Source organism: Lemur catta, chromosome 12 (assembly GCF_020740605.2).
Source record: "Lemur catta isolate mLemCat1 chromosome 12, mLemCat1.pri, whole genome shotgun sequence".
Classification (NCBI taxonomy): domain Eukaryota; kingdom Metazoa; phylum Chordata; class Mammalia; order Primates; family Lemuridae; genus Lemur; species Lemur catta.
The window spans coordinates 12,512,858-12,527,360 of NC_059139.1; the positions used below are offsets into that span (position 1 = coordinate 12,512,858).

Sequence of the window (14,503 nt, forward strand, 5' to 3'; positions counted from 1 at the left end):
ACATGTATATAAAGGGTTGTATCTGCTTGGCTATATAAAGGGTGAAATTTCTTTCTTTGGACTCTCTTTGAACATCGCCTGTGATGCACAACATGTGCGGGCTTAATGCTCATGCAATGATAAAACTAAGTTTTCTGCATTGAAAGGAGATTTTGGTTTTAGTTATATGTCCTTAACAAAAGAAAACATTTATGGGATTTAAATGCAATTTTCATATTGTTTATTTTTTATGAAATTAATGTTCATAAACTTTAGAAAGAAGTAATTCCGTGATGCTAGAACTTCTGTTGTTTTCATCAATATACAAAAGTACAGCTTCATATAAGAGTTCCTCTTCTCCTTCCCCTATTTTTATCTGAAAGTTTTATTTCCTTTGACCTCATAGTCCCTGTCCTGCTCATGTTGAACTTTATTTCTCTTCAGAATGGATTCTCCTCAAAAGTTAATTTGGCTGTTGGATTTGCTAAATCCCCAAATTTCCTTTTCACTGACCCGTGGATTGGAGTGGGAAAAACCCTTCCCCATATCAGCTGTGGGTCTTAAATTGGTCAGCCCTGTGAATGCCCATTAGGTCTTTTTGGGGTTTTCCCAAAAAGGTTTTACAAGGTTTATAAGTTGCCCAATGCTTTGGTCTTATTTCTTTGGCACAGATGCTGATACCATGCAGGTCTTAGAGGTGCTGATGCTGGTGGATATATGCAGTTATTTGTCAGCAGGTTATTTGTTTGTTTGTCTAATTATCTTAGTTACTTTGTTTTGGGGTAGGAGAAGGGGAAATCAGGGAGATTAAAAAATTAAAAATCTAGGCTGACACCACTACCATCTGTCCAGTATCCTCAAGTCATTAGTTTTATTGGGGAAACAGGTATAACTTTCTTCTGAAATTTAATATTTACTTTATATTTTATACCTCTCTCCTAACTTCTCCTGTACTATCCTTTGACAGTGATTTTTTTTTTTTCAAAAGCTGAGGCCACTCTAATTTTTTTCTGTCTTATGAGAAATGTGATTTTTATACCTGAAGGCAAGGAAATGTCCTCTTTATTGGTAATATATTTTAAATATTTTGGCCTACTTCCTTAATTCTGTTATGAAATTCAGTTGTTTCTCTATATTTTACATATTTTTTCACTGCAAATATCTCATTTATATGCTCTATTTAATGTGTTCCTCTTTTTCCCATTTCTTAAACTGTTCTCCATTTCACTGAGTATAGCTTCAGTGCTAATGATTTAATTATTAGTGTTTTAATGTAGTTTAAATCACTACTGCTTTTTATTATTATTTAATTTATTTTCTATACTTTCTCTGCTTATTTGTCAAAATTAATGTTTTTTCCCAGTGTTTATATGGTCTGCATTAACAGGTAGCTGTTAAAGGCTATATTTTGTTTAAAGTAAAATCCTGATTTTTGAACAAATGTCAAAGCTATTATTTAACTTACTAATTAAAGAAGGAACCAGTAAGATGTTACAACTGGTTTAAAGGAGATTTCAAAACACACACAACACGAAAGCCATTAGTGGTGCTGAAATAAATTTACAAATATACAGACAATTTGTCAGTGTAGACAGGGCAATAATCAACTATATACCACTGGTCATGATTTGAATTTCTAGACACTAGAATCATTTGTATTACACTCAGTTTTCTACACAGAATTCTAATATATTAATAGTTAAAAGACAATGAAATGCAGAAGGGTACAGTAGATGAGCCATCCAGGAATTTTTTTCTCATTTCAAAGGTTTTCAAAATTTGGAAAAAATTAGGAAGTATTTGCCTTAATATTTTGTATTTCTTGAAATAAAAGTGCTTCTAAACACTTGTCTCAATGCTTTCTGTTTGTTTATTATTCCTACCTCCTTTTCTTGTCTTAAATATATAGAGAATATTCCATGCAGATTGAGATAGAAATATATTAAATAATGACATCCTCCTTCCATATTTCATGTTAGTTATTCAAAATGTCTAAGTTATTTTGTGTTCTAATTTCATTTTAGTAGGTTTCAGAGAGATATATAGAGAGGAAAAAAATCACCCTTGTACCTTTCCTTATTTAAACCTCTATTTAACTACTTCAACAGTCTTACATTATAAAGACAGCAGCTGATACAGAAATGTACCTTCTATTTAATGTTTGTACAAAGCTAATTTACCACCAGCTTTTTGTCAGTCCATTAGAGGAACAGTCTATTTATTGAATATATGACCATGGTGGCTTCATACCAGAAAATTTTTATTTTGTTAGACACAATGAAAATTACATTGAGTTGGGACCTGTCTGGATTGCATGTAAAAAATAGTTTTTCAGTTAAAAATAATAATTTTCTTCATATTTAAGAAACAGGACTTTGGGATTAACAGCTTTGATTATTACTAAAGAAGAAAAGTTGTCTGTGTATTTTGAGTGCAGGAAATAATTCAAACACTGAGATAAGGCAGCACCTAATTCCTTAGCTGCTAAGTAAGAATTGGGAGGGCAGCTCGTGCTTTTGAATGGGGCATAAGATAAATACAATGGACCGCCATTCTATTAAAGAAGTAGACATAATTATTTTCTTTTTTCCTACCCATTCCAGCCCATAAATTTAGTTCAGTTCATGACTAGAAATGTATTTACAACTTCACACTGTCTATAGATAAAACAGATTTATTCAATTGCATTGCGCATTTAATATCTTCTCTACCAAAGTATTTATACTCTATCTAAGAAAAACACTCATAGGAGTTGTTTAAAAAGCTTTGAATCACAAAGTTTCAAAACATTTGGATTATGTGAATTAAAATTTGTTTTTATAAATTCAATAAAATAAAATCCCCAAAGCTATTCTCCCTACTCTAAATAATGTTTTCCAAGATTCATAAATAGTTTTAAACATAATGATGCTAATATAACTCCTTTTACAATGGAGGAGCACCTGCTAAATTTTTCTAGGAAAGAACTCAGGTTGATTTGGGATTATGCAATAACAAATTAATGTGAGTAAAATGTTGTCTTTTTGATAACAAAAGGAAAACCTGATTCACACATATACACAAATGCCAAAGAATATTGTAAAAATCATACAAAATCTAATTTATTATTGGAGAAAATGATAGTCAATGAAGATTTTATATGCCTTCAAACATGTATTTTTACATTGTTCTTTTTCATATAAAAAAATTAGAATTAAATGTTAAAGCTATAAATCTGATTCTTAAAAACTTTGTACATTTATATTACATTTCACATTGATTAATCATCCAAATAAAATAAATCGATGTATTTAGCAATATATCTTTGATACTGGTAAAATAGTAATCACGTGGGAAGGTACAGGTATAGACCAATAGATACACACAGATCCATACACAAACACACGTATACACACACTCACATACCCTCATAGTCCCATTTATTTAGTTTGCCTCCTACTCTACCACAGAGCAGCAACAAAATTGAAAAGGGTGACCACAATTATGATGAAGACTTTATAGAAACAAGCTTTTCAGAAGAGCATATGGTACTTTAATTCAAATTCACTGCAGGGTAAGGGAAGCCCTTCACAATGGAGTATCATGAAAAATCAATACCTGTCTAGGGTTCTTTTAGTATAGATAAGACTTTTGGATGAGAAGGTGAAGTTATATTTGAACACAGGAGTCACACTAAACATCTTTTACCCTTTGGGAAAAGAAATCATAGGAATATTTTAGTTTCATCAGTTACACATTCAGCTTCACTGGTAATATCTCCGCTCCCCTCCCCTCCCCTCCCCTCCCCTCTCCTGCCCTTCCCTTTCCTCCCTTCCCTTCATTTTTATCTTTAATTATCTCAACTTTTATTCTTTCTTTCTTTTTAATCAAGCACACTTCCAGGTTCTAGGGATATAGTAATTACCTTTATGAGGCTTTTATTCCTTCACCCAACAACAAAGACTTGTGTAAATTCAATAATTTGAGATATAAAATCTCAATAACATAAGGGTAGTTTTTAAACAATATAATATTTTCTGTAATGAAGTGCAAGTAAAGTTACACATGGTTATTTAAGATACATATCATTTGTTTTTTTCACATGTAAAATAAATATATAATTAAAGAACTCTCTTAGACATATATGCAAAATACTGTGAATACAAGTGAAGAAGGACAGCTGCGTGAAAGATTTCATTAAAAAGTGTAGCTTCTACAACAATCATGAGAACGAGTCCTACTGGAGAAAGGTGGAAGGTAAAATGAGCAGTAGATTTAGACAGAAACCCTTGGACAACGTTTAAAAGTTTATGAGTAGCATATATTCTTAAATAGTGTTATGTAAAAAAAAATAGAATAGTCCAGCCAGACTACCAATTTGAATTTGAATTTTGTAAATGAATAACATTAATCAAAAGAGTTAAATGCCTGTATATTTATAGGACTAAAGAGCAAAATTAGATCTTACAACTGGTGGGACTAAATGTGTTTAAATTTAATCAGTATAAAATGATGACTTTTAATAAGAAGATAAATATCACTTTTTAAATTATATTTTTATGACCATACTTTAGTTACATATCTCCCCATTTCTACTGCATGTTAGTTAGAATTGTAAGATTATTAGAGCTAGATAATATATAGATATTTATATAGTATAACTTTAACGCTATGCTTCCAAAAATAAATATAACAGAAAATTTTAAGCAAATATCTAAGTTAAAATAAAAATATTTCCAAAATGTCCACGTGTGAGCTGGCTGGGCTGAAGCATTCTGCTTACAAAAGAAGAAAATTCTCATCTCCAGCACCACCCTGATGCAGTTTCTTTTGCAGGGAGGGCTGAAACCTGTGGGAAGAGAAGGTAGTTGTGAGAAAGAGGAGGCAGAATACATCAGTGAAAATGGCTGGAAATCCTATGATGTTTGGCACAGACACAGACCTTGTGAATATTATGGGAAAGCCCCCCCCTGCCACAGGCATCAATATGCAGGAGGGTCTGAGTAAGGTGTCATCCACAGACAGCTTCAGGAGGAAAGTATGCGAATGAGGTAGCAAGAGGCAGGGGCAGGAGAAGACTGTAAGCAGATTGGGGACTATCAAAAAAGCTCTTTTCACATTCAGCTAATAGGGACAGGAATGCTTCCTGATGTTAATGATAATGTGGTTCCATGGTAATCATATGCTATTGCTGCATAAAATGTCTTGAGTTTCTTGGGCTTTAATCTATCCCATATATTAGCATAGCATGGTAAGTTACATCAGATACTTAAAATAGGATGTCTGAATTAAATTTAACTTATTTCCATTGGCTATTGAGTAATTGATCAGGCATTTTTTAAAAATCACCAGGATGATATTGTAAGTTGCTTGTTGTTGTTGTTATCACAATATTTTTAAGCTATTCTCATTAACATCTATTTTAGCCAATGTAATTACATTCTAAGTAATTGAATTAAATATATTTAGTGTTCACTAAAATCTCAAATATCTGGAAAATATTGTGGTGCAAAGAAAAAGTTGTTAATAAACATCATTCTTTTCCTTTCTAGAACTTGTCAAATTGTTCCAAGTATTAGTCAATTTTCATTAATTGAAAGAATTATCAGGGCCGGGCGCGGTGGCTCACGCTTATAATCCTAGCACTCTGGGAGGCCGAGGTGGGCGGATTGTTTGAGCTCAAGGGTTCGAGACCAGCCTGAGCAAGAGTGAGACCCCATCTCTACTAAAAATAGAAAGAAATTATATGGACAGCTAAAAATATATATAGAAAAATTAGCCGGGCATGGTGGCGCATGGCTGTAGTCCCAGCTACTCGGGAGGCTGAGGCAGGAGGATCACTTGAGCCCAGGAATTTGAGGTTGCTGTGAGCTAGGCTGATGCCACAGCACTCTAGCCTGGGCAACAAAGTAAGACTCTGTCAAAGAAAGAAAGAAAGAAAGAAAGAGAGAGAGAAAGAAAAGAAAGAAAGAAAGAAAGAAAAAGAAAGAGAGAGAGAGAGAGAAAGAGAGAGAGAGAGAGAGAGAGAGAGACAGAAAGAAAGAAAGAAAGAAAGAAAGAAAGAAAGAAAGAAAGAAAGAAAGAAAGAAAGAAAGAAAGAAAGAAAGAAAGAAAGAAAAAGAAAGAATGAATTATCAGCAACTGGGATAGAACTGGAAGCCATTATCCTAAGTGAAGTACCTCAGGAACAGAAAACAAATACCACATATACTCACTTATAAGTGGGGACTGAACGACAGGTATACACAGTCATACAGAGTGGTGTAACGGACTTTGGCGACTTGGAAGAGGGGAGGGATCAAAAACTTTACTGCAAGGTACAATGTATACTATTTGGGTGATGCATACACTACAAGCCCTGATTTCAAGACTGCACAATTCATCTATGTATCAAAAAGCCACTTGTACCCCTGAATCTATTGAAATAAAAATAAAAGAATTACCTGTATCTTAATTTTAAGTAATATTTCATCTTTTTATGAGAAAAGTCTCTGTAATTGAATAGCATGCATTCCTACAACTTCCCTGGGATATGTTTTCATTCAAACTAGGTACGTCAATTTTTATCCTAATTATTATATCATAACCTATGCTCCTATTAAGACATATCAAATTAACATGCCAAAGTAGGAGATCTTCTGTAAAATAGAATATATACAAAATATATGTTTCATGCTGTATTTGTAGATAGAAACAACTGCATCAGAATAGACCTTTTACTTTGATCTGGATGGTGCAAATAACATCAAAACAAAGAAGAATTTATTCTTTCCCTTTACAGTAGAAAACCTACCATGAAAAGTCTGATTGGGATGTCTGATCCTGTGCTCATCCTTGAATTGATTAAAGAGGTGGGGCATGAGGACAATGTCATTGGCACCTTGTGAATCTTTTACCAGAAGGATATCCTACTGAAGGAAGGGCAGACGTTCTCCAACAAAGTGGGGGTCATATTAGACAAGTAAAGGTTTGAGTGGGAAAAGTGTTGGGAAATCAAACCATGGTGGTGGTGTTTAGTCTAGTGGCTCTAACCTTCTGGTCCCCCAGCCAGTAACCTACACATCATTCACCAAGAATATAGCTTGTTGCCACTGTCATTGTCGGCTGAAATAGTAGATTACCATAAAGAATAAAAGCTGCATTACACATTAGAAGTAGAAACATTTCATAGAGCAAAGTACTGCTGTCTCAGATCAGCACAATAAATTCTTATTCATGTTGTGACTCTTCTCTAGAATAATAATAGCAAAGAACTCAGATAGAAGTAGGATGTGAAGCCAGATAGAGATGGCAGGAAAGAGCACAACCCCAAGCATAACTGGAATAGAACTAATTGTTCCCAAGAAGCTAAGATTAAGTGCTCCATGACTATGTGGATATAAATGAGTATATAGGTGCATATTTTATGATAGAATAACAGTTCAACTTTAACGGTAGAAAGAATAATTTAAATAGGACAATAAAAGAGTTACATTTGCTCAGCTATTTAAAGTGCTTTCTGAGTCACCAGGCAGCACTGCACTTTGTATTTCCTAAAGGACAGAACATATACTTGATAAAGGATCTTTGATTCACAAAGAAGCTGGCAAAGTTAATATTCTGGCTTCAGAAAGCGAGTCCACAGATAGTCTGTCAAACTGAATGAGTGGATGGGGCCACCCACTCGGTAATTCACTTGCCCCAGCTAATTCAGTGATTTTTCTTCTCTCTAGTAGATAGATAGAAACATACATTTGAGGCCACAATATCTTTTTATTTCAATATCGAAAGCATACTTTACATAAAGTGGATAATGCACATTAAATGATATATTTCTATGGCTTTTAGTTTTAAAACTATTTTCTTTTGCTCTATTTGACCTTATATTTCATAGTCACAACATTGCCATAACTAGCAAATGGTCCTTTTTTATTGCTATAATCATTGAGGCTATACCATATGCTTTCTAACGGATGAACATGAAAAAAGTAAAACTAATTATTTAAATTAGTTTCAGGGCTACTGTTCTTGGCATAGACTAGACTTCATGAATCTTTTGCAGCTATTTCAACTCACAATGTACCAGCTTCTGTAGATTTAGCTCTCAACCTATCCTATATTTTCTTGACCTTGAACACTTATTAACATTTTATGCTTCTGAAATAGTACTTACTCCATAATGACCATACTCTTTTATGATCTATTATAATAATAGATTACACAATTATTTTATAGGATAATATATTAAAATCCTCTGAATTGTTAAAAGGCCTTTGAGCAAAGTGTGAATAGGTCTAACAAGGTAAAAGAAATGACCTCGTCCTGTTTGCTTAAACCATGCTTTGTCTTGTCACAAGGGGTACCCGACTCAGCAAAATCCATCAGCACTATAAAGACTCTCCTTCTCCTCAGCTCACAGATGGCTCTGCTCTGTCTACAGGGTAATGACAGGGATTAGTGTCCATGTGTATACTAGGAAACCATTCCCCTTATCTCTATTTTAATAATTAACACATTGTTCTGTAAATATTAAATTTCCTTTTTGTTAAAGAGTAAAATGTATTTGATAAATATCAAACCTCTTAACTGTATGTAGCCGATATATATGCTATCACTAATATTGAATTTTAGTAATTCCTATGAAAGGAACATAAATCTTAAAAGTCAGATATATTTTTTTTCCTAGATTCATAGTTTGGTGTCCAGAGAGTAAAATGAAGTAGGTTTGAAACTGTCTCTGGATAAAATGGAGTAATAAAGCTCTTAATCATGTTTGTGGCAAAAGGAAATGCAAAGACTCTAAAATTATTGGAAGACTTACATCTAAATGAGCATAAAAATGAAATAGATAGAGGTGCATAAAATATTCCAGGGACATTTTACTATTATGTTCATTAGGGTTCCAGCTTAGTGCATGCTTTATTGCCCAGAAATTCATTTCATTTGCATTTTAACTGGGTTTTAGTCAAGTTAATCCTTTTCTTCCCTTGCTAAGAAACTATTTCACAACTATAGCAAAATACCAAAACAAGAGAAAGAAATTGAAATAGTCTACTTATGCTAAAACTTTGACATAGTTTACTAAAGAAAGGAAATGTCTATACTAAGTTCACTAGATTATATTATTTTGACACCAAAAATTGTCTTGTGCATTTTAGGATAAGCTCTGTTAGATGACAAGGAATTTTATTCCTTTATGCTAATGATTTAATAGCAAGGGAGATTCAGTAAAAGCCAACATTTTATTTTTAGAGGAGTAAAAAAATGATAAACCAATCATATTTAGAAATATCGAATTAATTTTCACAACACACTCTAACATCCAATACTGTGCATCATTTAAAGGACTATGTCAGTATAAGAGCAGTTTAAGTTGTATTTTGACAATGCAAGCATTCAGTTTAGTAATACGTTGGCCTGATAAAAAGTTTTTTTTTTAATTGAAAAAAGGTTAATGACCAAAATCTTAATAATTTTAGGTCCACATGGAAACAAAATAGTTTCATCTGTGAGACAGCATATTTAAAAAACCAAACTGCTGATAGATCCTTAGTAAAATGGTTCCTTCAGGCAGATAGACATCTTAGCAAATTCCAAAGAAAAAGAAAGGTGAGAATAAAGAAAAGCCAATAAAATTACAAACAAAATCTTCAGACAACAGGAAACATTCTTGATGATTTATTTTAAAGTATTTAGCTTATATATTTATAAGATAAAATGTAGTATTTTGAGCATACCTATCCTATGTTTAAGAGCCATCTCTAAGTTTTCTTTTAATAATATTTTCTTTAAAAGTTTGTGCTATTTCTTAAGTAAATATGAAAAATTATTTGTCTCCTCACTAAAATTTAAGAGACAAAGTGCTCTGCTTGCTGTATTTTACTTACCTTAATTCATCATTTCAAGTTTAGGATGGCTCCTTGTAATATTTGTTGACAGCAGGTGGTGCATTTGGAAGGGATGCTGCTGTGAATTACTCTATTTTAAAAAGGCATTTGGGCTGTCAATCATTTCAAATATTTATCAATAAAAGTATATGGGGCAGTGTTGGGGGAAGCCCTACATTTGTTTCAGGAATGTCATGGCCATAATAAAACTGAGAAAAATTATTTATAATAGTAACCAAAGTAAAATGAAAGCTGTTTTTCGATCCTCTTCACTCTTGCTGATTAATACCAGGCATAAAGTCCAGTATTTTAAAAGAAAACAAAGATAATCTACTAAGAGTTGGATGATCTTTATGACCCAACTGACTTCCAGCACATTCCTGGTCACAAGATGAAACACATTCATTACTCCAGTCTAGTTCTGCTCCTGCTGAGAAGCTGATGGAAAAATCTCTTTACTTGAGGCTGGGCGTGGTGGCTCATGCCTGTAATCCTAGCACTCTTGGGAGGTGGAAGGATCATTTGAGCTCAGGAGTTTGAGACCAACCTGAGCAAGAGTGAGACCCCGTCTCTACTAAAAATAGTAAAAATTAGCCAAATGTGATGGTGCACATCTGTAGTTATAGCTTCTCAGGAGGCTGAGGCAAGAGGATTGCTTGAGCCCAGGAGTTTGAGGTTGCTGTGAGCAAGGCTGATGCCATGGCACTCTAGCCCAGGTGACAGAGTGAGACTCTGTCTCAAAAAAAAGAAAATCTATTTACTTGATTCAAAATATCTCCAATTTCACATACAAAAGGATGGTGTTCCACATAATAATGAAATAAATCCATTTCCCTTTACATTTCCAAGCTACTTATTATAAAATTTTGATTGTCAAGACTATATCCTAGCAAAAAATAAAATAAAATTCTAATTGAAAAATGCCAAAAACTGCATTACTCTAGCTTCAAGTTGATTATTAATATATTTTAAAGTGTTCAGATTCACAATGTATATGAAATTTGCATTTGCCTTTTATTTTCAAATTTTACTTGACCCTATATCCTATTGTGTTAAAACCTACTGCAAAATATAAATGTTGGCTAATATTTTCCTAAATCTTTTTAATATACAAAATTGCAGTGAATTTTATAAAATTAGATAACCTTACTTCTTATGAAATTAGATAAAGAACAGCAAAAGCCACCCCCTAAAAAGATAGATAATAATAAATGAAATGTCATAAATTAATAGAAAGCAAAAAATAGAAAGGAAACATTTAATGGAGCATATCAAAAAAGGCAAAACTTATTCAGTGGAAAACTAATATGTCAAATTTTGACAAAAAGGGAATAAGAGAGAGAGACATAAAGAGAGAACAACACGAAGAGAGATAGCAAACAAAGGTACAAAATAAATCAGCATTAAAAAAAGTCAGTCAATACAAAGTATGTATTAAAATATCAGAAAAGAACATGATAAATGAATATGGCAACAAATTTGCAAATCTAGATGTAATGACACATATCTTTAAAATACTAACTTTCAAAAAAATGAAAAAAGAAATAGAAAACCTGAATATGACACATCAATTATAGCTAAAGAAATTACATCAGTAATCAAAATAATCAAATACACACATGCACACACATATACACAGCCTAGATAATTTCATCAGTAAGTTTTATTACATTGTACATTGAATAACATTCAAGGTACAAGTAAGTAATCCCACTATTTTAGAAAGCATTCAAATGATTGAAAAAAGAAATCATGCTCCTTGTCGTTTTAAAAAGCTAGCAAAAAATCTTTAAAACAGAAACTGAAAAGACAGTTTGAATTAAGCAACTTACAGTACAATAACTCTCTTGAGCAAACTAAATCCAACAATGTACTCAAATTATACTACCTTATGCTCCAGTTTGATTTATGTCAGCAATAGTTGGTTTAACAACAATAACATACTGCTATAACTGATAACAACTTGTGAATAAAGGTGTAAATTATGTTTCAGTTTTTTACCTTTGGGAAGTTATTTAAATATTTGCTCATTAAAATTCATAGTAAATATTCTTATTCTTAAAATTACTCAGCATAATAAAATATCATGGTAATAAAATATAATTAGTTAAAATAACATTTTATTATCTCTATATGCCAATGCATTTGTATAAGGAAATATATGCATTAAATCCACAATGTCAAAAATATCACATATTTAAAAATAATTGCTGACCTTAATATATATTTCAGTGAGCTCAGCATATATAATAGGAAATGGATCCCAAAAGTTATAAAATCATTCTGTAAAATCTCAGAGACATTCAAGTATAAGTTTCTTTATATCTTTATATCCTAAAATCATCCATTAACAAATCACTCTATAAAAATTATAACTCAATATATCATTCAAATAAAGTTTTCAAAAACATTTATTACTAATTAACCATTAATAAAAGCCTATCAGAAATAACAATTAAATGATCTCCAAAAGTCAAACATAAATGTTAGTTTTTCGAGGAAAAGATCTTATCTTAATTTGAAATTAATAGAGATTTTTCCAAGGTTCTTTGCAAAGGGGTGAGCCTAGAAAACGTCCTGGGAAAATTCATAGCTAAGGTGAGTTTCTCTCTGTAATTGAGAAAAATCACCCATTAGTTGAAAAACGGGTTAAATTCTTCTAAGTTATTATTAAGAATAAAAATGTAAAGCAAATGTCTGGTAAGTCATTTCAAATGTGTGCCACCCACACATTTTAAAACATTTATGATGAAAACAATTCTAAACTTCTGTTTTTCTCTTTTTATATGTTTTCCTGACCAAACATTTAATATAACAACTCAGCTATGTGACCTATGAGTATTTCAATATTAATTTTGTGAGCAAATACAGACACAATGAAAAAGATTAAAATCACTGGCTGAATTTTCTCTAGTAAAAAATCTCTCTTCAGCAAAAAATATAGATAAATCTTCCAACAAAAACAAGAAAAAAATATTTAAAGAGGTGTAGCAGGATGGTTGACTAGAGAAGACTAATGCCCACAGTCCTTACAAAAAAGGATCAGAACAATGAATAAACAAATACATTAGAACTGGAGTGTTTGAGAGAGTGCTGGAGTACAGCTGGGGAGAGATGAGAAAACTGTGGAGTAAGGAGATTTTCAGGGAGGCCCTCACGGAGAAGAAATGAAACACCCTGCCTCTGCCACACCTTATTCCCAGCAAGGATTAGCTCAGAGAAAGAAGGCACTTGCCCCAGTAGGGAAAAGATAAGCAGGAGGTCCCCAACAGCTCTCATTAACATCACAGACACCTGTAATCTTTGCTGATGGAGAATCCTGCAGTCCCAACAGGCCCCCAGAGCTTAGTTTGGGGAGCTGCTACCAAACAGGTATGTTGCCCCAGAGAAAAAGCCCACATTGTGTTCCTCTTCCCACTCCATGATCCCAGCTGCAGCTGTATAGTATCATCTTGAAACTAGAACCACAGCTAAAGTACATCCTGCTCTGGGAGCCAGTAGTCACTGCATCATTTTATCCCTGAGGCTACACTACCGTGATACTGCATTCACACTCAGTAGCGCACCATTCCTCCACTGAGCTGCTGCAGACTCCTGCTCCCTAAGAACAGCAGTGCAAGAGGTGCTCTGCCTTCCACATCTTGTATACTACAGCACCCCCAAACTCAGCCTCTCAGAGAATAACACAAGCAATCTGGCACCAGATTGCAGGGTGCCTACATGGCAACCTATCCCCAAAGGAACAGGTGATCCTGCCCAGCAAAGTCATGTCCAGAGTGGCTGCTCGCACAATCAGTAGGCTTACCAGCCAGGAATGCTGCCCTCAAAGGAGCCCCAGTCTGAGCCAGTTGACCAGACCCTGTGCACCCCAATGAACTCTGCTGGGTGTACCGCTTCCAGGGGGACTTCACTCCAAGCTGGCTAATTGGTCCCCACATACCACCTGCACTCACCAACCAGATGCACTGATTCCAGAGGGGAACTGCTGAAAGCCAGTGGACTGGCCCCATGCTCACCAGCCAGGCTTGCTGCTTTCAGAGGAACATCACTATGTTTCAATGGACCTGTCCATGCCTGTTCCTGGCATACTTGCCAGGTAGTCATGCCACTCCCAGGGAGCCCAATGTTGATCTGAAAAACTGGCCACACAAAATCCTGCAGCCTAGGCCACTGAGAAACTCAACGGCATCACTGAAGTTGACTACAGCTGAAAATCTGTATGGAGAATAGATTACTGCACCCATCCAAAATCACAGCCACTACACACTACCCAAAGTGTGGAAGTCTTTTTCTATGAAAACCACTCTGTAAAATTGGAAAAGGTGACCATTCCAACAGATGTACAGATATCAACACAGGGATACAAGGAACATGACAGAGCAAGGAAACCTGACACCACCCAATAAGCACATTAATTCTCTAGAAACTAACCCCAAAGAAATACAAATTTAAGGATTGCCTGAAAAGAAATCCAAAATGATGATCATAAGGTAACTCAGTGAGATTCAAGAGACTACAAATAGACAATTCAATGAAATCAGAAACATGATCCATAATCTGAATGAAAAATTCAACAAAGAAATCACAAGAATGAAATGGAAATCATGGAACTGAAGAACTCAATTAATATTTTTTTTTTTAAAGAGAGCTTCAACAGCAGACTAAATCAAACTGGAAAA

The 14,503-nt window shown here is 33.8% G+C and overlaps 1 pseudogene; it reads right to left on the reverse strand.

Annotated features, from left to right (window-relative positions):
- The window catches only part of LOC123648137, a 188,524-nt pseudogene extending 174,690 nt beyond the window's left edge, over positions 1 to 13,834 (reverse strand).
- Between the last annotated feature and the right edge of the window lie 669 nt (positions 13,835 to 14,503).